This window comes from Harmonia axyridis, chromosome 2 (assembly GCF_914767665.1).
Source record: "Harmonia axyridis chromosome 2, icHarAxyr1.1, whole genome shotgun sequence".
Lineage (NCBI taxonomy): Eukaryota > Metazoa > Arthropoda > Insecta > Coleoptera > Coccinellidae > Harmonia > Harmonia axyridis.
This window is the reverse complement of record NC_059502.1, coordinates 51,014,673-51,034,391: the sequence shown is the minus strand read 5'-3', so window position 1 is coordinate 51,034,391 and position 19,719 is coordinate 51,014,673. Positions and strand designations below refer to the sequence as shown.

Genomic DNA, 19,719 nt, shown 5'->3' with positions numbered 1-19,719 from the left:
GAGGATATTAGTCAGGGGGGAGAATCGGACAACATCTATTTTTCATCCCCCTAAATGTTAAGGGTGGTCCACCCCTTAATTTTTTTTTTTTATTTTTCAGACAAAATTTTCTGTTTTTATTTTTTTATGATACATCATACAAAAATACATGCAACCCTAAATTTTCACCCCTCTACGATCAACCCTCATTTTTTATTTGGTAATTAAAAAGTTTTATTTTTTTTGCAAGAATTTTTTTTTATTTTGTCATGACTTATAATGAAAAATCTCATTTGACTCTCAATTTTTCACCCCTCTACGTTCAACCCTTATTTTTTATTTGTTAATTATAAGCTTTAATTTTTTGGCAAAAATTTTTTTTTATTCTATCATGACTTTAAATGAAAAATCTCATATTACTCTCAATTTTCACCCCTCTACGATCAACCCCTATTTTTTTTTGTAAATTATAAACTTTAATTTTTTGGCAAAAATTTTTTTTTACTCTGTCGACTTAAAAAAAAAATCTGATTATACTCTCAATTTTTCATTCCTCTACGATTAACCACTTTTTTTTATTTGTTAATTATAAAGTTCAATTTTTTTGGTAAGAATTATTTTTAATTTGTCATTGTGTTGCTCGAACATAATAAAGAAATTAACTTAATTCAGATGAAAAGGTAACAGACATTTCTTGATTATAGGGCGGTACGAAGTTTGCCGGGTCAGCTAGTAATATATAAATGAGTCACAATGAGTGACATCTATAAGGTTTCGGCAACTCCATCAATGCATATTAGTGTTCCAAACTTTTTTAGAATTTTTCGAATATCTCGAACAAAGCCAAGCTATATCGAAATACTCTGAACAGTTATTTTTCAAAATACCCTGTAACTTGATAACGAATCAAGATATCTATGTGAGCAATTCATAATTTAATAGAAAGCCCATGTAATACTGAGACCATAAATAATTGTCAGAATCAATCACGCGCATGCGTCTCTATGATCGAACCCAATCTACAGGGAAGGTACCAAGGTACTGTTGCTCGAATACACACTTTTGATACGGCCCTCATTGGTATCACTTCGACTTAGATCCTGTATAGTAAGTTAGTTCAACTGTTCAACTGTATTTGTTGTAATAAACTCTGCATCCTGGGTGATAGCATTATTTCTTAGATTAGAGACTTTAGATAATTTAATTTGCTTTTTTATATCTTATTATCTTCTCTAAGACTTCTAGTTCTCCAGGTTCTTTCAGAGAGCATCTAATTTGAAACTACCAGACTAGCATTCACACCTATCGACTAATCTAATACCAATACGTCGATTTGCAGCCGCAGAGCAGACCGAATGAGGAGCTCATTTAATTTCGCCGACTACATCTCAAACTGTGTGTGTGTGTACATTGAATTAGTTCCTGTCTCCCATTGTAGATTCAGCCGGTTGGATTGCCACAATGCCCGTATATTCGCGACTTTTCATTCAATTTATCTCTCGTTCTGACATTCCGAAGCTAATTCAGTTTATTATCTCTTGCAGGTACGTCTGGCAGAAGTAGACGAGACGAGAACGTAAGCCAATTACGTGGCGAAATCGTTGGAAGTGACAAGTTGTAAGTGGTTAATTCAATAGTCATGAATCCCTACCGCAGGCCCTCGGGGGTGATATTTCAACTTACTCGATAATTTCGTTGGAACGTCTGACTGACAGATTAACAAACTTCATCAAGTTTGCATCGACAGGTCCGCCTAAGAAACTCACACGTTCAGTTGTGTTCCCGCTTTTGATCTTGCACGAATTTAGGGGCTTAGTCTCGGAGATTATTTCTCACTTTCTCAGATTTCCATGTCGTCTTTGTTCGAAAGATTCGAAGAATTACCATCAATCTTGAAATATTAGATGTGTGGTGATTATGTGGAACTGATTCCAAACAATTCTTAATGAAATGAAGCAGTTGAACTACATTATCAATCTAGATAAAAATTTACGTTTGGATGTGGAATAACAATTCTAAGGTTCGTGCAAACTTTCATTGTGATCACGTGATTAGAAGCATAGAAAATTAGAAAAATTATCGAAAAAAATTACCTTATATTTCCATTGAGATTTTCTTCTTCTTCAGGTGTCGTCTTCGTTCCGTTTTGTTTGGCTACCATCAAAGCTATGCCTATTCTCGAGACTGCAGATCTAAACAATTGGCAGTTGTTGCAATTGTACCATTCTTCTTCTTCCTATTGGTCTTTTGCCCATTATCTTTCCCTGGACAAAAAGCTGGAGCAACTGGTATCTAACTCCCCTCATAATATGTCGCAAGTAGATATTGCAGTTTGCGCTTTCTTAAAGTCAGTACTAATTCTTTCTCTTTCTGCATAACCCGCAAAATCTCCACATTCGTTACTCTCTGTGTCCACGATACTATCCAAGATCCACGATAGTATCCTAATGCTTCAATCCTTCTGGTGTCAATCTTCTCCAATATCCACGCTTCCATGGCGAATTTTAAGTTTGAGGCTTAGAGGCTGAGATTTTGAATGTTGTTATCTGGAAGAGAAATCAATAAATGTCTGTTTTATTATAAGGGAAAGGAATGCTTTTAACAATGGAAAACGATATCAGCCAAATGGCCGCCTTGGCTACGGGTGCAGCATCATATTCTCTTCATGAACAATTCGCACATTTGCTGCTGAATGTCCTCGATAACTCCACGAATTTTATCTTTAAGGTCTTGAACGGATTGTTGAGCATTGGCATAGACTTTATCCTTTACGTGACACCAAAGAAAAATGTCTGAAGGTGTTGAATCACAAAAACTCTATGGCCAACTTAGAACATCAATAAAAAAAACGGAAATCGCCTTGTAAATGATGCATTCGTTTTGATGCCAACATTCGTCGCTCCTTATCTGACTGGACACTATAGCAGTAGATTCATTCCGAAATGATCAAAAATAATTTACAATCTGAATTATTCATGAAAATTCTTTCGTGCATCAAAAAGGTCAATATTTTTCTCAGTTTGATTTAGCTATTGTGAAGTTATGAAAAGAGGATTTCTGATGAAACATTCAACAATCAAATCACACAAAGCACACCTATGGATTCGGCTAGCTCGATTGTGATTGGTGACACTAAACTTCCATCTCTCTTGTATTCGGTATAGAGCACAAATGTGATGCTTGAGTTATTGTGTTAGCTTAGCTTTAAATGACTCGAGACCTAAGTTTCTATGCAAAATACGGTGTAATGTCATTTGTGGAATGCCTTATACCCAAGTTCGACGATCAATCAATCAATTAGTTTATTAAGACAATTGTCAATAAACATACAATTCGTTACAGAGGATTCCAAGTTCGACGATGAATTGACAAACCTAACAAAGCAACGGACTACAACAACAATATTGTCAGTTGTTTTCCAGCGACGCACATGGTTCCGATTCTTCACATCACTAACTTGTTTTAACTTCTCAAATTTCATCACCAGTTTCACTAGCGAACCAAAAAGTTCATTCGTTCGTTATGACTACAAGATTTTCACCACCTTTGTACTGAATATCAATAATTTCAATATGTTGTTGAAGTGTATCGTTCTATTTTCAGTAATGGTGTAGTAGAACATGCATTCCTTTTAAATTCACAGAAGTTTGATTTTCATCAAATCTAAACATTTTTATTTCGTGATTGCAGATTCGAAAAAAAGCACTCTCATAACATTACATTAATGTTCATGAATTGACGACATAGATGAATATCTCTTAGCATCAAGAATAAAATCACCCCTAGATTGAATCAACGAAAAATTAGATTTTTTTCTTGAAAAACTTGTGCATTATTGAAATACTTCAACAATGATGCAAAATCGATTTTTAACACTTACTTCTACAGCGAGAAAGTTATCAATATCTGAATAGTATTGATGCGATATCTCATCTCATCAATTGAAACGTTTCAATGAGAAAAGTCAAGTATTACGACCTTGACTTTTTCAATCTCCTAGCTGAGCCGAAGGCGGAATATATGAAATAATAACTTTTCCCATCTCGCCCTTGGGAGTGTGCAGGTCTGCGTGTGCTCCATTGGAGCTTGGGACGTGACTAGGGGACACCAAGGTCGACGGAGGGAACCCGCTGAGTATCACGGCTCGGACAGAAAATTTTCTCGCTATGATTGAATTTGTGTCCTCAAGGAGAATGGCGGAATATAGAAGAATGATGAAGTTTGATTAGATATATGGTCAACGCGGAGGTTCGAAAATGTCAATTGATTTCATTGACATGTCCGGAGATTAGACTGGGATTTCGTCGCAGTGTTCTTGTTGCGCTAGAGATTATTCTCACTGGTAAAATGATTGGTGTTCAAATGAAGTCTACTAAATTTTGATAATAAACCACTGAATTTCTGAAGGGATTTATTGAATTTTGGCTGTACATGATATACGTTTATTACATAACAAATAGGAGCGTACTGATCATGGTACTCCAATTTCAAGGGGATTTGAGCGTCTTTTGGATTTTTTCATACATAGTCAAAGCGTAATTGATTGGTTCACGTCTTTATTTCTTGCTCTTAGGTCTAACTTCTAAATGACCATATGTGGCTTAAAGAATGTCTTAAATCACACCTCATTTCTTGTATGGTGCGTAGCTCTGTCTTGTTAATAGATGTTAGTTGAGTCTTTATGCAAACAGTTTAATGTGTTTTGTGGAATGCATAATTCTCAACATCAAAAATCCTAGGGTTTCGTCAATATTATAGGCCTGAGCAAATATATTCTTAGTTATTCTTGAGCGATGAACACGGAATTGATTCTTCACATCACTAACTTGTCTCAACAGCTCGAATTTTGTCATCATTTTCACTACTGCCGACCGTGAAGGTGATTCACGATGACCCAAGAGTGGTTCAGTTTTGCGAGCTGTGTCTGCCTTTTCACCATTTCTGTTGTGAATTTGAACAATAACAATGCGTGTATCTTTCCATTTTTAGTGATGACGTAGTTTTCACTTATCAAATGTCAAAAGACGACATCCGCAGAAGTAACCACTGTCCAGGTAGCAGGCTATTTCAAATGAAAACCTCTTTACAAATAAATCTCAAAGTACTAATAAGGAATTTTCCAAGTTGAGCAGACATATAAATCCTATTGAATATTTTTTAAATGAAAACCAAAGATGAAATTGACACTTCATATACGAATTCGAGGAAAATGTTATATTAATTCAATCGAAATTAGTTCAACTACAATTTCCTCCAGAGTATTTGCCAATTCAGTTCAATTTAAGATATTTTCACGTCGCGACTCACCTCTGATCGTGTGATCTCAGTGTGACTACTGACACTAGGATATTCGCCTGGGATATGGCTTAGAGTAGAGATGGAGTGAATTCCTAAATAAATTAATTATTGGCCACCTGGTACTTTGAAGCCCCAATATATACCCCAAGAGGGACTAACAAATTCTTGAATTCACCAATGTAAGATTGATTATTATAAATCACACGTTTATTCCATAAACAAACATCAAACTAAAAAAGATTCAAGTGGTATAAATCGTCAAATATTGATGTTATGTTTGAGAGAAAAAAAATTATGGATATTAAGTTCCAGCGTGGCGCGTCGCTTGAGCTCAAGCGCAGGAAAAATACTAAAATGCAGATCATCTTGAATATTCAGTGACTCAAAAATAGCCCAGATAGCACATTCGGTTTCTCTAATCACAATTCCAATGCGAAATCCACCTTGAAATAATAAAATAAAAAGAAGGATAGAAAACTTTCGTATCTTAATTACACGAATTTTGTCAAATACAAGATATTTTGTTAAGAATCCTTTGCTTTATCTAAAATTACAAACAAAATGATCGTTGAGAAGTTTACTAGTAGATCAAATGAATCAAAACATAAACTCCTAATTAGACACGGTGACCAACAAAAATTGAAGATAAAACGAAAAGGAAAATCAACGCAACAAAGACACCAAATGAAGCGATCGAACAATTTCCGGAAATTCGGTGGGATAAAGGTACGCGATGATCACGTGACGCTTCAATAGAAAACTTTTTGCAAGACGTGAAGATGCGAGTTCATACCGAGGGGAGAAAAACGCGAACGGTCTTCTTTGGCGAAGTTCGCCTCGAAAATCCATTATCCGTAGAAGTTGTTCCTCAGCATCTCCTGGTCACGCCACTCCTGCCGACGAATCGTGCCAGAAATAATTCGAAACACAATTTCTCCGGGCCGTTCAACGCCTTTGGAAAAATACGAAATAACCAACCTTGGGCCTGTATATTCTCCCGGGGCACCCCTCATAATTGAAATGTTTCCCGAAGATGTCGACGTCTCTCACGTGTGTGTGGTCTGTGTGGACCGGGGGAAAATTATTTCGCTCCACGCCAATATGAGAACGCGAGGTCGGCTGAAACCGACAGAGGAATGAAATCGAATTTGGCACATGATGGCGTATACAAGGCAACTCGGTTTGAGAGTGTTGCTATCCTGAATTACGGAATATTTATATTACGAGTGCAGAAGAGATCGATATTCTCCCACGAGTTCAAAATGAATGAGAGTTAGGTTAAGCCTTCTGTACGAGTATGATGCATTATTTTCTCTAATTCACTGACTTTTGATTGAAATCAATGAAATATTCCCATAAATATCGTTCAGTTGTTTTTCATTGAAAAATGTGGATTGGCAGAACAATTTTGGTGGAATTAACCCTACCCAACCTAAAGATGATATCTGTACGAATCTGCGATATTCTCGCACGATTTTGACCTATAAGATTTGACAGAATTTTTTTTTTATTTTTTTTTTATATGGGTATGAATTGCTTATCCATATTATTTGAGAAAATAATGACTAGGGATATGTCTCGCCATTTGATTTCGATTTTGTATTTGCCATAACGAATTTTGATCACCTTTGGAATGAAAGATCTTTGAAGTTATTTCTCAGTACCGGCGTGAACTTGGCAGCCACTTTTCAGCAGCCGAATTCATTCCAGCAGCCAAACGACCAGTGGCGTCGGTAGAAATTGAAACTAACGAATCGATCTGTTTTTGGGGTGCAACGCAAGAATTTAATTTTTGAGTACACTTGAACGACTTCAATCAAGTAATTATGACATTCCAATGCATAAATTAATATTATAGATGAACGTGAATCATGCTGATCAATGAAACGACGAGGTACATACAAGTATTTTCAGGATTGCAACATTGAAAAATGTTTAGCCTAGTAGATATTTGGAATACTTACTTTTCAATAGTCACAGAATAACTTATGCAAAGCACATTGATTTGCAGACCGTCTAAGGGGTCTAAATACCGAATATCAAATTTTTGACCAAGTTCACGCCGGTTTTGTCAGTAATGTGTGCTGTTTTTATGAATGAGTCTTTTTTTTTGTCAGAATATAGAACTTATCGAAACAAATAATTCTACCAAAAATGCAAGATGTGGTTATCTGCCCATCAAAACAAATGCGATTTCCCTAAATTTCGGATATCGCTTTGAATTGAATCACATTTATTCAGTTATTTGGAACACAAATAGGACAAAAGTCCCAGAAATATTGTTCGCTAAATTAAAAATAAAAGCACAAACCGAATAAATAATCAATAACAAACTGAGGAAAACAGAAAACAAAAAAGGTTTTCCAATAACTGGTTTCATTTTGAATGGCCTGCTATCTGGGCAGCTGTCATCGTTTGCCATTCGACTGGTGAAAACTAGGCTATTACTAAAAATGGAACGAAATACGCTTCAACAACGCATCTAAATTGTTAAAATCCATTACAGAAATGGTGACAAGTTCGCAGTTACAGATAGTAAAAGCAATTTCTCGACGTAAATGATGAAACTGTCGAATATTTTTAAGCATTTGGGACAAGTGAGTATTATGGAGTATCGAAACCGTGTGCATTAGTCAAGAAAACTGAGAATATTTCTGCTTCAACAAGTAGTGTTGACGAAAATCCAAGTTTGTCGTTTCCTCATCGATTTTGAAAATTAAAATCCATCAAAATGATCCGCATGTTCATCGAAAAATCATCTTCAGTTAGGAGGCCCATTTTCACCTCGGAAACTAACGAATTAACGACATCCTTAGGAGCCTTGGCTATTACTTCCCATGTAAGTGGTTCTTAAGCCAATCAGTCCCGGACATTTGCACACTATGTATTCGGCTGCTTCTTCTGACTTTCCACAGAGCCTGCAGATCCCACTTATTGAGTTACCCATGCGGTACAAAAAGTATTTGCACTGACAGTGTTTTGTCAGCAGTTCCACCATTACCCAAGGCTCAGCTCGTGGTAGCTTCAGAAGCTTCCTGGTATTGGTCGGTGAAAGCACCACAAATTTCTTTGCCTGATTAAGACTCGGAGAGTTTCTCCAGAGGGTTTCTCTATTGTCCCACACCCACTGTTGGACCATTGCCTTATATTGGTCTTTTCCAAGCCCACAGTAGGGCTCAGGACTAACATGATGATGCCCTTTTTGCAAGTTCATCGGCTTTTTCGTTTCATTCAATATCACAATGCCCCGGTACCCTTAATAGAGTCACTTTATTTCCTTTGGCCAGTTGCTTCTGTAAAGGTTATGTTGCTACAAGCAAAGCTGTGACGGTCATTTGGCTGATATCGTTAATGGCATACCTTCCAATTTATAATGAAATAAACATCCATTGATTCCTATTGAAATACATCAAAACGAATCCTCTTATGGGAATAACCTTTATATTCATATTAGAATGCAAAATGGGTTCGAGACTTAGAAATCACCATACCACAGTGAAATTATTTCTAATTAAATCGATGGCGAATCGCATATTGCAATCGAATCGGGAAAACTGCGACGCTTCGATTGGGCCACAATAAGCTGTCAGAGAAAATATATGGAAACTGGATAGGTGGAATTCCTCCGCAAAATTCAATTCGTCCGAGCCGAAATTGAGTATCACGCACACATATATGTTAAAATCGTTATTGCAAATCGGTTACGAATGCGGGACAACTATTTAATTTATCCCGCGAATAATTGATTTTGTGTTGGGAATAACTCGTCGCAGCATGGAATTTATATTCAATTTGTTTCCGGCCAGTCTGAAAAATATTCGTCGAACGGTTTCCCGCCGACTGAACGTGAGAGCCGATATTAATATATGAAGCGATTGGACAGGTGATGCGGTTCCGATATCGATGTATTGGGTGCCCCAAGTTGAATGGCGCATTTCGTATCAAACTATGAAAATCATCAAAAGTTTCAGTTCAACTGTCTATCTATGATAATCTGTCAATTTCAGATATTTAAAATATGTGGTGGCCACCAAAGTCTCCGAATTTACCACCGTCAGATTTTTTCAACAATTTCAAATTGATGAATTTTGTTCTTCAAATGTCACCCAAGGCATAAATCTAACTGTGTCAAATCACCAAACCATCGTGGCCACCGAAAATTTCGATTATCTGATGTTCACAGATTTATCAAAGTTAGGCACCTGGTGGATTTTCCGTGTAAAACTGAAACTTTTGTTGATATTATAGTTTGATGTGAAATTTATATATCATGTTATATATTTTTGAAGAGGAAAAGAAATTGGTTTTATTTCTTATATGAATTATTTTGGTTCACATTGAAAAAACACAAATTTGTGTTATAACTTCAAAACTAATTGAAATAAAAAGCATATGATTACACCAATGAATTCCACCGAAAAAAATGCCTGTAGAATGTTTTCGTTTTATTTTTATAGCATCAATAATGAAGAAGTTATGAAAACTCTTTATTTCATGTCATTTTTCAAGTTTCTCTTGAAGCTTGGAAACAGTTGAGTTTATGAGGTAGCGGTTTTCACCAAATTACTTCACTCAAAAATCGAGCCCTGCAAGCTAGAAAAAAATGAATGGTCTATCATTTTTTCTAGCTTGAAGGGATTCTGAGATCACCTCACTAGATAACAAATTTGGGACACCCTGTACAGGTTGGTTCTTGTCCTTGTAGTTTCAGAACTTGACAATTGAGAATGTCATAGGAGTGTTCATGTTTTCTGTTCAGTAAAGTTTGGCAATTCATCATGAATCGTTCAATGCCAGAACAACATATTCAAATTGTGGAAATTATACTTTGAAAAAAATAAATCTGTTCCCCAAATTCATAGAGCCCTCCTTTCATTTTTACGTCATTTTTCGCATTAATTTCAGTCTTCTCGGTTCATAAGCATCAGCAAGACAAGGAAATATACGCACCGAAGAAAATATTGTTACTTTAGCTTGAAGTGTTGTTCGAAACGTCGCTGTTATCAACTTGGATTTTGGCTTACGTGCATATAAAATACAGCTCGTTCAAGAATTGAAGAAAAATGATCATCGGTCACGTCGCATTTTTCCTGATTGGGCTAATTTGAAATTGATCCAAGATGAGGATTCTCATCGAAGAATTGCGTTTATTTATGAAGCTCGAGTCTGGTTTGATGCGGTTTACCCGCTGGCAGTATAATCGGTTAGTTTTTATCTATATTTTTTTGCTGTGGTCTCCACTGAGACGCCACTGAATCTAAACATTTCAATCTAGTTTGGGCTTAACATTGGCCTAATACTTTAAATGAATGTACTTAATTTCAACCAAATTAGTTTTCAAAATATTTAAGATATATTCAAATACCGTTTTCATTTTAAACTTCAGAAACTTTGAAAATCCGGAAATATGTTTATGGGAACTTTTTTTTTAGCGGTTTAAAGAATCACCATACTAAGTTTCGTATTTCATAGTTAGGTCACATCCTAACCAATAGTTCGCTACTTATCTGTACTGATTGGTAGTACTAGAAATAATTATCCGTCCTGCTCAATGCTTTTAGCTATTTCTTCTGAACTATCACTATAAGGAGAAATCATCATTAGCTCTGAGGTACAGTACCAAAAAAGTCTCCTTCACATAACTGAGCACTTCACTATTCTACCAGTATGTCTTGATATGAAAGATATTCAATACAACGAACAGAGAGGAAATATTATTAGTTAATAAAAAAAAAAGATAAGATCCTTTGAAGAATTTCCTTTCGAACATTGGTTTGAGCAGAAGGGAGTACACGTAGGTGTTTTTGAAACATGAGTATTTTGAATGCATGAAATATGATATTTTACATATTTTCATTTTACGATGTTTCACGGTGACGTCTTGATCGACCATGGCACTGTTGTATTCGAGGAAACGATGCAGAAGCGATTTGAAATTCTTCAATATTATTTATCTTTAAGCCTAGAAATGAAAATTGTTTTTCCATTTAATCCTATATATCATCTGAAAAAGAATAAAAATTCAAATTACATTGAATGATATTAATAATCACGTTACACTCTCAGTATCTAGAATCATCATCAAAACATTTCGTTATTGAGGTTCGAAATAATTATTTTCTTGTTTGAAAGATTTGATAGCCGTTTCGACCATCATACATGCCCCTGCAATAACAACACCCTCAGGCAGATCAGATCTCTTGTATCGTATAACCGTTGTTCGATGTAAGCATCAGTTCGGCATTTTCAATTATTGACTTTTCTTCAATGTTGATTCAATTTTATCTGTGTATATCCATGCCAATTGACCTTTTTATGTACATTGAATACAACATGATAGGTATTCTTCTTGTAATGAAACAATTTAAATATGTTTCTTCAATTCGGTATTTTCATATCAATCGTTTTAAATCTTTGATTATCTAGAACTTTTTTTTATCTCGTTCTACACTGAAGGTAGACTTATCGTAATCAATTGACTATCATTCATTTCACAGAAAAAAATTTCGTAGACTGCTCATTCCAATTCCTTCAATTACTTGGGAGTCGTTTTAATAGAATCAGGGGCTCGGCTGTTTCAGTAGTCAGGTCTCTCCATCAAAGAAAGTACGTAATTAAAAAAGCTGTAACTCTATAGCGTTTGTCATTCTCATTCCGAATATTACAAACTCATCCCGGAAAATATAAAACGAAATTGAGACTTCGTTATACGCTTCCAGATAAAAGAATAATAAAATTCGGTCTTCTGGAATATTATATCTACCTTTGGATTAATTGGAGGAAACCAAAAAAAAAAAAATAGTGGAAGCTATAATGTAGTTGTTCCATAGTAAATCTATGTTCTTATTCTGCCTCTTTCACGAGTTGGGGAGTTAATTTGTGCTGTCTGTAGGCAAGTATCATATCATTGTTTTTTCGGAAAAATCGAAATGTAATCGTACCCATAATTGATATAAAAATTTCGCCAATTTAAATCGCTTCAGAATTTCAGACAAAAATAAAGTTACCGATGAGGAATCACTCTTTTGCTTTCAAAGCCAGATGAAAAAGGATTCAAATCAGAAAAAAATAAAATGGTTACTGCATACAATTTTGTACGCACATTGCAATAATACACATAAGTTCTAAAGGGTGTTTTTTTTAGAGCTATAGAACTTTAAATTGAAATAAAACAACGATGGATTATTCGATTGACATGAATTTTATTTACCCGCAAGATAATCTTGTGACATTACATTTTAAATATGATTTCTGGCATATGACCGCCACGGCTGGCTCGGATGTAGTCCTATCTGGACGTCCAATTTTCGATGACTTTTTCCAACATTTGTGGCCGTACGGCAATAACACGGCGACTGTTGTCTTCCAAATGGTCAAGGGTTTGTGGCTTATCCGCATAGACCAATGACTTTACATAGCCCCACAGAAAGTAGTTTAGCGGTGTTAAATCACAAGAACTTGGAGGCCAATTCACAGGTCCAAAACGTGAAATTAGGAGGTCACCAAACGTATCTTTCAATGAATCGATTGTGGCACGAGCTGTGTGACATGTTGCGCCGTCTTGTTGGAACCACAGCTCCTGGACATTATGGTTGTTCAATTCAGGCATGAAAAAGTTAGTAATCATGGCTCTATACCGATCACCATTGACTGTAACTCTGGCCATCATCGTTTTTGAAGAAGTACGGACCAATGATTCCACCAGCCCATAAATCGCACCAGTCAGTTTTTCTGGATGTAACGGTGTTTCGACATACACTTGAGGATTAGCTTCACTCCAAATGCGGCAGTTTTGTTTGTTGACGTAGCCATTCAACCAGAAGTGCGCTTCATCGCTAAACAAAATAAAATGGACGTAGTGTGCGATACGTATTCCGCACAGAACCAATATTTTCGAAATAAAATTGCACTATTTGCAAGCGTTGTTCAGGCGTGAGTCTAATCATGATAAGTTGCCAAACCAAACTGAGAATAAATCATTTGACAACTATTGAATCGGTCGCCATCTTGAACAGAAATGCCAACTTAAAGTTATATACCTCGAAAAAAAAACACCCGTTACTAGATGAATTGAATTGGATTTGTCTCTCGATATCTTCAAGTCTAAGAATGTTAGGGAACCCCGCGTTTCTACTCCATACACCGAAATCTTAGCAAAATTTTTCCACGTCAAAATTTCCAGCTGGGAAAGATCCCACCTAATGGCGTCGAAATTGCCAGACAGACACCCTGTAGAGATATGGGCCGAAGGCGCTACACGAGCATTATCCTGTTGGGGGGGTTGCGTTCATAAAATTGAACAAACGGACCGTATCGCACTGGCAGAAACTGGAAAGGCTATTACGATAGATCAAGGTCACTGCGTCTGGCATTTTCCATATATCAGTCGACGGGCAACTGCCCCTCTGACCCCCCTGCACCCTCCGCATGCAGTTTATCGCCGCTAAGCGCAACATCCCTTTATTTACTATGTGTGACGATTCGAAAACTAAAAGGATTACGTCCTAATTGAAGTATTTCCACGGATGGGGTTGATGGCTCCGCTCGCTTATAATTATTACTGTCCGGCCGAATTTTCTAATTATAAATGGTCGATTCGGACCCAACTTTCATCGCATTCGGAACGGATTTGTCTGGTAATTTTCATAAAATCCTGATAAATTGGCATTGACAATAAGGAAAGAGTTTTTTTGTTTCATGATGGGATCTTTGGAACTACACCACCTAGAGATGAATGGATATCATGTTTTCATATTGTCGAGCGATTCTTTTAAAAAAATGAAAGAAGTTAAAGATTGCTTTTCTAGGTTTCCTTTCATTTTCCAGAACGGAACTCATAAATTTCCACATTCTTGATGTGATACACATACCAAATTCTTGAAATCAATAAGAAATAATCTACCTCAAAATGAAATCGAAATAATAGGTTCTTATTAAATAAATAAAATAAATAATAAATAAATAATTTATTGAATCTCTTAGGACAAATTATGTATGAGATAAGTCAGTTAAATACAATATAATGCGACATATACTGGCACTAATAAATAAATATGTAGATATATAAATATGTAGATATATATAAGTAAAATATACAGATAATATAAATACAAATACAAAAAAAAAGAAAGAAATTTGACATCAGGACAGTTTGTCATTCAGAAATTCAGCAACACTATAAAAACATTTTTTCAAAAGCATTGACTTAACAGTTTTTTTGTACTCTCGAGAGTCCAGGCGCTTAACATTTTTGGGAAGGTGATTAAAAAACTTAATGCCCTGGTACAGCGGAGAATTCTCGAACTTGGTAGTTCTATGCCTGGGGAAGCACAACATATCATCATTCCTGGTGCCATAACTATGATGATCCGAAAATTTTGACATCAGGGAAATGTTATCTCTAACGTATATCAGACAACTCAAGATAAATATACAAGGGAGAGGCAAAATTCTATATTTTAAGAAGGCGGGTCTGCATGACTCAAGCGGACCCAGACCGAGCATCATGCGAATAATGCGCTTTTGCGCAATGAAAATACGGCCGGCATCTGTCGAATTTCCCCACAAAATAATGTTATAACTGATGTTACTGTATACCAGGCTGTAATAAACATTAAATAAGGATGTCAAAGGAAGAGAATTTTTCACTCTATTTATAGCAAAGTATGATTTGCTCAACTTTTTGCTGAGGTTATCTACATGATCGCTCCATCTGAGTCCGCCATCGACATAGACACCCAAAAATTTAGTGACGGACTTTGAGGTTAATGTTTCATGATCATATTTAATGGTCAAAGGATGATTCGAGCGATTACTAAATTTGAAAAATAAGCATTCCGTCTTGGATATATTCACCATTAGATTATTCGAATGACACCAGGAACAAAAGTCACGCATGATCAGGCCGCAATTAACAGTAAGCTCCTCAACGCTCCGTGCCGTAACCACCATCGACGTGTCATCAGCAAATAATACTAAAAAGGATGCCCCAACGTATTTAGGTAAGTCATTAATAAAAAGTGAAAAAATGAGAGGTCCCAACACGGAGCCCTGAGGAACCCCAATATCAACAGGAAATCTCTCTGAGGATGAGCCCTCAACTCTCACATAAAATGATCTTCCCGAGAGATAACACATTATCCAGTCTAAAAAGACACCCCGGAAACCCAAATCATACAACTTGGTCCGAACAAAACCAAGCCCAAGACTCTCGAAAGCACGCGCGAGGTCAAAAAATAATCCCGCTACAAACAATCCCTCGTCTAAACGTTCATAGACACACTGGACAAATTCACCTGCTGCCGTCTGAGTAGATCGTCCTATTCTGAAACCGTGTTGATTTTTACAGATAATATCGAATTTATTTAAATAATTCATGATTCTGTTATGAACAATCCTTTCAATTATCTTAGAAAACACGCTCAGTACTGAAATCGGTCTATAATTTGTTATATCATCAATAGCATTCTTTTTGTGAATTGGCGTTACAGCTGCGATCTTTAACCTCGTCGGGAACCTACCGGAAGCAACTGACAAATTCACGATATGTGCAAGTGGTCTTGCGATAGCTGAGCTCATAGCTTTTACTACTCTCGTAGACAAGTGATCCAGTCCAGTACTACTTTTATTATTTAAGTTCGTAATTATTGTCGAAATTACTTCCTCCACGCTAACTGGATAGAAAAAAAAAGTTCCGTTTGACACCATCTTAGATGTGCAAGACAATGACCGAACGGGTCCGAAATATTCATCGAGCGTAGAAACTACCACTGATGAAAAATAAGTGCCAAAAGCATTTGCGACTTCTTGCGGTTCCGATATGGTTACGTCATTGACATTCAAATTAATTTTTTTTTAACTCAAATTTTCGCGTCCAGTAATAGTCTTAACCAAATTCCAAACCGTTTTGTTTTTATTACTAGAACATTCAATGAGATCGACATTATAACTGTACTTGGCTTGTCTTAGTAAAGCACTATAATCGGACTTAGCTCTCTTGTAGGTGTTCGCAGCTTCTTGTGTGTGCATGTTTAGTCTGACCCAATGCAAGTACTTTAGGTTTACACTGGCTCGACGAATTTCTGGTGTGATCCAACGGTAAAGATTACTTGACGCACGTCTGATTGATCTAATTTTAATCTAATTTTATTAGAAAAATCAAAACTATCACCCCATTTATAACTGAAAAACTTGAGAGAAATTGATTTATCATGCAAATTCATCGAATTTACAAAAAACTTCTCCTCAAATATTTCTCTTTTCATAGGATGATATGCCTATAAGACGTTTATGGAAAATTAATATTAATTTTGAGCTGATAATTTGCCTATTCGGGTTTGAGACAATGACCCCCCTAAAAATATTCTGATCTCTACAACTTCTGGACATGCCGGAAACTGACTACTACTTCCTTATTTCAAATTGCACACCCAGTATATTATTGCATCATTAGATAGCTTTTTCGATGACAATTTCAACAATATGCCATACTGAATCATGAACTCAACAGTTCATGATTTAATGGGATTCTTATAAAAGAAGGTGGCGATGAGGACTCACATTCTCTTGAATATTTCGGCAGAAAAAGTTTTTTTCGAAAACATGTTTTTCTTTTTCGATTCTGCGAGTACGTTGTATTAGTTGACTGTTTGCGGTTTGGAAAAATTCATCAAAACTCAAAATTTTCAAATTAGAACCAATATTTTTTATTATTTCAGTCGATTCTACTCACAAAAATAATTTTTTTTTTATTTATTATAATACTATATGCGGTTTGGAACAAAAATGTACAGGGTGTTTATGAGAAGATCATGAACTTGGACAACTTAAATTCATCAAAACTCAAGGTTTTCAAGTTAGAACCTTAAATGGGAAGAAACCTCAATTCCTCAGTGTGTGGAGTAGTCTGTGTGTTCCGGAAAACACAGAAAGAAACTAAAATTCGATCTTTGGATAACTAAATTTTACATTTCAATTTTTTTTTACAATTTTCTATTACGAATAATTCATTTCAATTCTTGAAATGTCAAATTCAGTTATAAAAACATTGAATTTTAGTCACAGACTACTCCACACAATGAGGAATAGCGGTTTTTCCTCATTTAAGGTTCTTCTTCGGTAACTCTTGAAGTATTCATTATAGGTATAGGCTTTGCTTGAGTAAACCCCACTATTTTTGTGAGTAGAATCGACTGAAATAATAAAAAATATTGGTTCTAATTTGAAAATTTTGAGTTTTGATGAATTTTTCCAAACCGCAAACAGTCAACTAATACAACGTACTCGCAGAATCGAAAAAGAAAAACATGTTTTCGAAAAAAACTTTTTCTGCCGAAATATACAAGAAAATGTGAGTCCTCATTGCCACCTTTTTTTATAATAATCCCATTAAATCATGAACCGTTGAGTTTTTACCTAAAGTATGGCATATTGTTGAAATTGTCATCGAAAAAGCTATCTAATGATGCAATAATATACTGGGTGTGCCATTTGAAATAAGGAAGTAGTAGTCTGTTTCCGGTATAACTGGAAGTTGTAGAGATCTGAAAATTTTTTTAGGTCTAATAGGCCATCCCGGTGAATCACCCTGTATAAGATAGCATCTTCTCTAGGTTTGATATAAGTTTCAAATTTGGATACCTCAAAAAAGCAGATCATAGAGTTTATTTTGTAGTGTTTTGTTTCATTTACTTATTTTGCACATTCCATAACATTTATTGTGATAACTCCTAGAAAAGTTGGAAACATTTTTCCTTGAACGATTCTAAAGATTGCCTATTGGAAAACATGAAATCATTCGGTTTGTTTTCCATCAGTATATCACATGTTACATATTTCCAATTCGATACATATTCGCATACAGATATGTATCGATGTTGCCATTTTCGACGTAGAAAATCCCGTTATCCCTTTTGTTTCCTGCTCCAAAGAACCGAAGTATCGAATCCGAACAACAAGCCGTCTTTCCGTTTTTTTTATTAGGGGCAAGAAAAACTGGAAATAAAAGGGATTTTTACCGATTTCCAACGCATATAAAGAACACATTACGACAGGGAACCGAACTCGGGTAGAATGTTGGTCCATATGCGCCTCTGAGACCCTTGGAATGAAAATGGTACAGGAATCTGAAGAAATACGACCCATTCGGGAATTACCGAGCGTGTTTGTGTTATGTACTCTCTGGCAATGGCTGCCCACGAACGCCCTCGGTGTTCTACATCAAATTTATACGACTTTTGGACCAACAAAGTAACTCATTTCCGTTAGGGTCTTGCGTTTTTTTGCCGTACGATGAATGCGAAGATAATTATATTATTCTTTTGACAAACAACTTTGCTCTGGTTCTGCGATCTCTTACACTATACGTCCTACTTTGATCTTTTTAAACAATCCCTGTGGTTTTATTATTGCTCTCGAGTGTATCGCTAACTTCTTTATTTTCAATCGCACTCGAAATTTCTCATGAAATCCAATCATAGTGGTTCATAGTTGTTTCAAAAATTGAAATATGTAATAATTTGATTCTCATAGGTCCGTAATATTATTATATTCCAGATCATGGGCAAGTCATATGATTTTTGGATTTCGAAATTTTTTTGTTTATGATTTCACTCCTTCCTTTTTTAATGAGAAATGTTTCTTAGCAACGCTCGTTTGATAGCAATAAAATATGCAACGGAAACAACCAACAAGTTGGTTTTTTAACTATAAATATTTAATGGATTCGGTCCTTACTTGGCGGAAATTCATTATAAATAATCATCAGTTCAGAAATGTAGCCTGATGAAGCCACAGTGTGGCGAAACAATTGTTGCTAACAATTAAATAACATAGTGGAAATTACTTCGTTTTATTTTATTTTTAACTATAAAATTATGATATTTCTAAATTCAAAACAGCTTATAAAATGAAAAGTGGCAAAATAGTTACTTATAGATCTAATCATAAACATTTGTTGTTCATTCAGTACGAATATGGGCCACCAGAAAGAGGATAGAATTCAAAATATAAAAAGGAAATATCACAAAAACAATAACGTATGTGTGTCATCTGTTTTCTAAACAGAAACGCTTAGATCGAGAAACAACCTCAGAAATATAAGAAGACAACGTTTTTGATGAAACTATCTTTTTTTTCTGACTCCTCTTCAGGAATTCTTGTTGATAAGATGGTGAAGAAATTCAGAAATTTTTATGTTACACCACTGCACATATGGTTCAAGAATTTTTTTAAGGAATAAGATCGATCCGCTTCAAATCTTAAATTTCAAAACAGCTCGTGTATAAAGGGATTCGAAACGGAAAAGGCTGCAAATTTCATCAGAAAAAAGAAAAACAAGGTTCAAAAGTTTTTCGACCGAAGAGTTTGAGAATGGTAACTTTTAAGCCAAATGGTATGGAAGTTTTTTTTTCATTTACGCTCCTTCGAATTGACTTGACGTGG

General features: G+C 35.6%; 1 protein-coding gene across 2 annotated transcripts in view; it reads left to right on the top strand.

Annotated features, from left to right (window-relative positions):
* Positions 1 to 19,719, top strand: part of LOC123672955 (Krueppel-like factor 6) — a 522,109-nt gene that overhangs the window by 411,106 nt on the left and 91,284 nt on the right. Inside the window, exon 2 of one of the 2 annotated variants that reach the window (XM_045607325.1) lies at positions 1,524 to 1,596. The exons of the other annotated variant lie outside the window; for it this stretch is intronic. The gene's annotated coding sequence lies outside the window, so the exon portion shown is untranslated. The remainder of the gene's footprint in view (positions 1 to 1,523; positions 1,597 to 19,719) is intronic. 2 annotated transcript variants of the gene reach the window in all.